Source organism: Bubalus bubalis, chromosome 6 (assembly GCF_019923935.1).
Source record: "Bubalus bubalis isolate 160015118507 breed Murrah chromosome 6, NDDB_SH_1, whole genome shotgun sequence".
Classification (NCBI taxonomy): Eukaryota; Metazoa; Chordata; class Mammalia; order Artiodactyla; family Bovidae; genus Bubalus; species Bubalus bubalis.
The window spans coordinates 43,097,204-43,104,028 of NC_059162.1; positions in this window are offsets into that span (position 1 = coordinate 43,097,204).

The window sequence follows — 6,825 nt, forward strand, 5'->3', positions numbered from 1 at the left end:
TCCCGGAGTTCACTCAAACTCACGTCCATCGAGTTGGTGATGCCATCCAGCCATCTCATCCTCCGTTGTTCCCTTTTCCTCCTGCCCCCAATCCCTCCCAGCATCAGAGTCTTTTCCAATGAGTCAACTCTTCACATGAGGAGTTTCAGCTTTAGCATCATTCCTTCCAAAGAACACCCAGGGCTGATCTCCTTCAGAATGGACTGGTTGGATCTTCTTGCAGTCCAAGGGACTCTCAGGAGTCTTCTCCAACACCACAGTTCAAAAGCATCAATTCTTCGGTGCTCAGCTTTCTTCACAGTCCAACTCTCACATCCATACATGACCACTGGAAAAACCATAGCCTTGACTAGACAGACCTTTGTTGGCAAAGTAATGTCTCTGCTTTTCAATATGCTATCTATGTTGGTCATAACTTTTCTTCCAAGGAGTAAGCGTCTTTTAATTTCATGGCTGCAGTCACCATCTGCAGTGATTTTGGAGCCCCCACAAATAAAGTCGGACACTGGTTCCCCATCTATTTCCCATGAAGTGATGGGACCAGATGCCATGATCTTCGTTTTCTGAATGTTGAGCTTTAAGCCAACTTTTTCACTCTCCACTTTCACTTTCATCAAGAGGCTTTTTAGTTCCTCTTCACTCTCTGCCATAAGGGTGGTATCATCTGCGTATCTTAGGTTATTGATATTTCTCCCGGCAATCTTGATTCCAGCTTGTGCTTCATCCAGCCCAGCGTTTCTCATGATGTACTCTGCATATAAGTTAAATAAGCAGGCTGACAATATACAGCCTTGACGTACTCCTTTTCCTATTTGGAACCAGTCTGTTGTTCCATGTCCAGTTCTAACTGTTACTTCCTGACCTGCATATAGGTTTCTCAAGAGGCAGGTCAGGTGGTCTGGTATTCCCATCTCTTTCAGAATTTTCCAGTTTATTGTGATCCACACAGTCAAAAGCTTTGGCATAGTCAATAAAGCAGAAATAGATGTTTTTCTGGAACTCTCTTGCTTTTTCCATGATCCAGCAGATGTTGGCAATTTGATCTCTTGGTGGATAAGAAAACATCTAGTTCATCATTGGAAGTTCAGGTCATAAGGTCTCTTAGATGTCCAGATCAGAAGCTCAGTCTCTACCAGGATCCAGTAGCAAACCAAGATCTGTTTCTGAAAAGAACAGTTATCTATTCCAAAACCCTAGTGCTCTGTGCTTTTGCTAGTATGACTGTTGTAGTCAGTCTCTAAAATTGTTCCCAATGATCCTCACCTCCTATTACTTATGCCCTTAATCCCATCCCCTTGGGTACGAGCTAGAATGCATGCATGCATGCTCAGTCGATTCAGTCATGTCCAACTCTTTGCAACCTCATGGACTGCAGCCCACCAGGCTCCTCTGTCCATTGGATTCTCCAGGCAAGAATACTGGAGTGGGTTGCCATTCCCTTCTCCAGGGGATCTTCCCTACCCAGGGACTGAACCTGGGTCTCCTACATTTCCTGCATTGGCAGATGGATTCTTTACTCCTGAGCCACTGGGGAAGCCCATGAGCTAGACTAGTGGCTTGCTAATTAATATGCATAAGTGATTGGGATATCATGGTGAGATCAGGTTATAAAAAGACTGTGGCTTCCATTTTTAGGCCAATGTCTATCTCTCTCTACTCACTCTAGAGAAACCAAGCAAGCTGTCTTGCTGTGAGAAGCCCTATGGAAAGGCCCACAGTTTATCAGCCTAGAAGGAACGGAATGAAGTGTGTTAACAACTACGAGTGAAGCTGGAAGTGGATCCTTCAACTCTAGTCAAGTCTTAAAATGACTGTTGCTCCACCCAGTACCTTGGCTTGATTGTAACTTCAGGAAATGCTATGAGCCCGGCTTCCCAGGTGGCTCAGTGGTAAAGTGCAGGAGACTCAGGAGAGGCAAGTTCAATTCCTGGGTTGGGAAGATCCCCTGGAGGAGGAAATGGCAACCTACTCCAGTATTCTTGCCTGGAAAATCCCACAGACAGGAGCCTGGCAGGCTACACTCCATGGGGTCACAAAGTCAGACATGACTGGGCATGCATGCACAGAATCACCAACTAAGCTGGTCCTGTACTCCTGACCAACAGGAATTGTGAAAAATAAATATTTGTTGTTTTAAGCTGCAATTTTTTGAAGCAACCTACTATGTCATAACTGGAGAAGGCAATGGCACCCCACTCCAGTACTCTTGCCTGGAAATCCCCATGGACGGAGGAGCCTGATGGGCTGCCGTCTATGGGGTGGCACAGTGTTGGACACGACTGAAGCGACTTAGCAGCAGCAGCACCTATGTCATAACAGATAGATATAATGATTATCTATGGGTTGTTCTAAACAATATTGCTTCTGAACAAGGAACTCATTTCTTAGCTAAAAAAGTGTGCCAATGAGCTCATGCCCACTGAGTTTACTGATTCTGTCAGGTTAAGACACCCTCAGAAGTAGCAGAACTGATAAAAAAGCCCAGTGAATAATCAGAGCACCTGTTGGGGAACAATGCAATGAAAGGTTAGGGCTCTATTCTGTAGGATGTGGGCTATTCTTGGGATCTGAAACTAATATAGGGTACTCTTTTCTTCCATAGCGAGAATACATTAAATAAGGGGTAGATCTGGGAGAGCATCCTCCACTACAATAGTTCATTACAACCCCCCAAAATTTTGTTTTCTATCTTTGCAAGTTTGATTGTTCTTGGTTTTAGAGGCTTTAATTTAAGGCAGCATGCTCCCACCAGAGATCACGACAATAGTTCTAGTGAACTGGAAGACAAGCTTTCCACTGGCTAAGTTGAACTTCTCATGCTACTGAAATAACAAAGAAGAGATCATTGTTTTTCCTGGGGCAATTGCTCCCAATCACTAAGGGAAAACCAAGTGTCTGCTATAAGACTCTGTCTGGAGCCCAAGGCATTCTCTGAGTTCTCTCAAACGTGGCTGTACAAGTTAAGGCAAAACTATAGCAACATATTAAAGATAGACCACTAAGAACACATTTACGGTACTGACAGATTTTCCAATGTTTTTAAATTATACTGTGCAATGATATGAAAATACAGAAAAACGTTGCAGAGTCGGACACGACTGAGCGACTGAACTGAGACTACTCTTTATATAGTAGGAATAAAGCATTATTTTATTTGTTCATATTAAAAACAACAACAACACAGACCACTAACATTCAGATCCTTTGGGAGTAAAGATGTGGATTACCTTCACCATGAAAAGAACCCTGACTGACTGTGATGCCAGCTGAGGGCAAAAGAAACATAGAATTTAGAGCAGATGATGAGAGCACATGACTGCAGTGGCTATGCAAACCTTTTCCCTTTCTTGTTATGTAGACACTGATACATATTTACTTATTTTTTCCTTCCCTATTATTGTCCCTCTTTATTTTCTGTAAGGGCTTTTATTGGTGATTAACTTTACAATTTAATCTGCATGTTACAGAGTATTTACTTAGTTGGGATTGAGTAGAATAGCTTTTGAACTGTGGTGTTGGAGAAGACTCTTGCGAGTCCCTTGGACTGCAAGGAGATCCAACCAGTCCATTCTAAAGGAAATCAGTCCTGAATATTCATTGGAAGGACTAATGCTGAAGCTGAAACTTCAATACTTTGGCCACCTGATGCGAAGAACTGACTCACTGGAAAAGACCCTGATGCTGGGAAAGATTGAAGGCAGAAGGCAGGGAAGAGATGAGATGGTTGGATGGCATCACCGACACGATGGACATGAGCTTGAGTAGGCTCCGGGAGTTGGTGATGGACAGGGAAGCCTGGCGTGCTGCAGTCCATGGGTCACAGAGTCGGACACGACTGAGCGACTGAACTGATTGACTGAACTGAGTAGGATAGATAGTAACATCATTCAGAAATAGTTGTGGTGACTACTGGGACTTTAGGTGTCTTTCTTTTTAAAATTTAATTATTTTTAGCCATGCCGGGTCTTTGGTGCTATGCAAGCTTTTCTCTAGTTGCGGCAAATGGGGACTACTCTCTAGTTAAGGTGCACAGGCCTCTCATTGCGTGGCTTCTCCTGATGCATACCACAGGCTCTACAGCACAAGAGCTTCAGTAGCTGCGGTTCCCGGGTTGTGTAGGGCACAGACTCAATAGTTGTGCAGCACAGGCTTAGTTGGGGTTCCCAGGTGGCACCAGTGGTAAAGAACCCATCTGCCAAGGCAGGAGACACAGGTTCGATCCCTGGCTTGAGAAGATTCCCTAGAGGAAGGCATGGCAACCCACTCCAGTATTCTTGCCTGGAGAATCCCATGGACAGCGGAGCCTGGCGAGTTACAGCCCACAGAGTCACAAAGAGTCGGACATGACTGAAGTGACTTAGCTCGCAGGCATAGGCTTAGTTGCTCCATGGCATGTGGCATCTTCCCCAAACAGGGATCAAATCCAATCTCTCCTGCACTGGCAGGCAGATTCTTTGTCACTAAGCCACTAGGGAAGCCCTTTAGGTTCCTTTGAAGGAGACGATGGAAATAGCTTTGTAAAAAAGACAGCAGCATTTTGTTAAGCAAAACCAAAGGACATCATTGTTGTAAGACAGAAACACGTAAATAGATACTAAATGACCAAAAAAATAGATTCTGCTAGCTATTCACTGTCTCTCAGCTCCAAGCACTCCGTTCAAGACTCTGCTCATGATGTTTGGGTGTATGTACTAAAATTTCCCCATGTCTTGCCAACCAGTTTCTGGTTATATTCCGCAAAACAGAAGCCTACGGTGGAGCTTGGAAAGAGGAAGAAGGACTCTTCCTGCTTTCAGTTCCTGTCAGGCTTGCTCCAACAGCAGCAGCAGCTGCTGCTGCCACTGCCAACTATGACTCGAGCTTTTTTCAGCTGGCCCTGCCACATATCCTACTGTGCTCCCTTGGCAGTCAGAACATTCGATCCACTGTGCTTCCTCACCGGCTGTACCATGCCACCTGAACCATCTAAGCACCTGTCAGGTTACATCCCCCTCCTTTAAAAGTCTGAGTACCAACCATAACGCTTCTGAGGTCTGAAAATCAGCTGAAATGTACTCCTTCTTGAGAAATGATCATCAGTCCCAGAGAGCCTCTCCTTCAAAGCTGTGTTGCTAAGTTGCTTCAGCTGTGTCCAACTCTGTGCAACCATATGGACTAGAGCCCACCAGGCTCCTCCATTCATGGGATTCTCCAGGCAAGAGTACTAGAGTGGCTTGCAAATTAGTATTAGTATTAGGGGGTCTTCAAAGAAATAGAACCAATACAAGAAAGATAAACAGAAAGACATATACATACAGAGAAAGTCAAAGTGAAGTCGCTCAGGTGTGTCCAACTCTTTGAGACCCCATGGACTGCAGCCTACCAGGCTCCTCCATCCATGGGATTTTCCAGGCAGGCAAGAGTACTGGAGTGGGGTGCCATTGCCTTCTCCTACACATACAGAGAGAGACTTAACAGATACCGGCTCATGTGATCATGGAGCCTGAGAGGCCCCATATCTGCAAACTGGGGACCCAGGAAGGCCAGAAGTGTTGTTCAAAGGCCTGAGAGCCAGACAGCCAGTGGTACAGGTTTCGGTGCATCACAAGCATAAAGAGCAGGGAAACAGTGATGTCCCAGCTCCAGCAATCAGGGAAAGGGCAAACTCAACCTTCCCCTACCTTTCTGTTCCCTTCAGGCCCCCAACGGATGATATGAAGCACACCTACATTAGGGAAGGCAATCTGCCTTACTCAGTTCACCAATTCAAATGTTAATCGCTTCTGGAAACCCTCTCACAGACACACCAAAAATACTGTTTAAACAGATGTGGGATTCAAGATTTCTCATCCTAAGTTTCAACAGTTTTAGCAAAGAACTTAATCAATGTTATAAATATTGTCATTTTAAAATAAAACTATTCCATCACTCCAAATTTATCCACTAGACTCTAAAAATCATAGCTGTTTAATATCCACCATCTCCATTTTCAAAATACATTCCACCTCACCCACAATTTTATGCTTAAAAGTTCACAGTCACATTTCTCTAGAATAAAAATATGTATGTTAATTTGTACTTTAAAATTTTCAGTGTACACAATTCAAATTTTTAAAAATTTCTTCCGGCTTGATTAATTATAATTAGCACCATTATACAATGGAGTATAAAAATATATGTTTTGATATACTACTAAATATAAAATTTATGGAAATATCTATTAATGAGATTGATGTTCCTTTAAAACAAAATAAAATCATATATCTGTGGACAATGTTAATTATTGGGATGAGATGGAGCTCAATGGCAATCAATAACAAAAATATTATCAAGTGTGGGGCTTAAAAATATATATTAATACTCATGTATTTCATTTATAAATTATTAATAATATAGATTATAGAAACTACAACACACTTTACATGGTAGGGATGAATAGACAGCAGAGACATAACTTATAATTCTTAATAAGCCATAATCTCCCAAAGTTTAAAGGAAATAAAATTTAAATTTTCCAGTAGCCTTTTGGCAAAGATATTGAAAATATTTCTCCTGATAATCAGAAAAGTACATTTTATTTAAAGGTGTCATGTTTATCTTTGGAAAGTAAACATTTCATCTCCTTACTTGAAATCACACAAATATATAAAATAAGGCATTGGTTTATCTCTTTGAGTAAACTTCTCAGAGACTGTTTCAAATTGTCCCTTTATTTAGTGCCTTTGAAATTTTCTTTTATTCCAAGGGAATGCACTATAGTAAAATTAAGTTGGGTAAAAAGTTACCTTATTTTTTGTAAAGAGGAAAAATGGAGGCTGTGAAAGAGAAGGTAAAAAGGAGAAATTG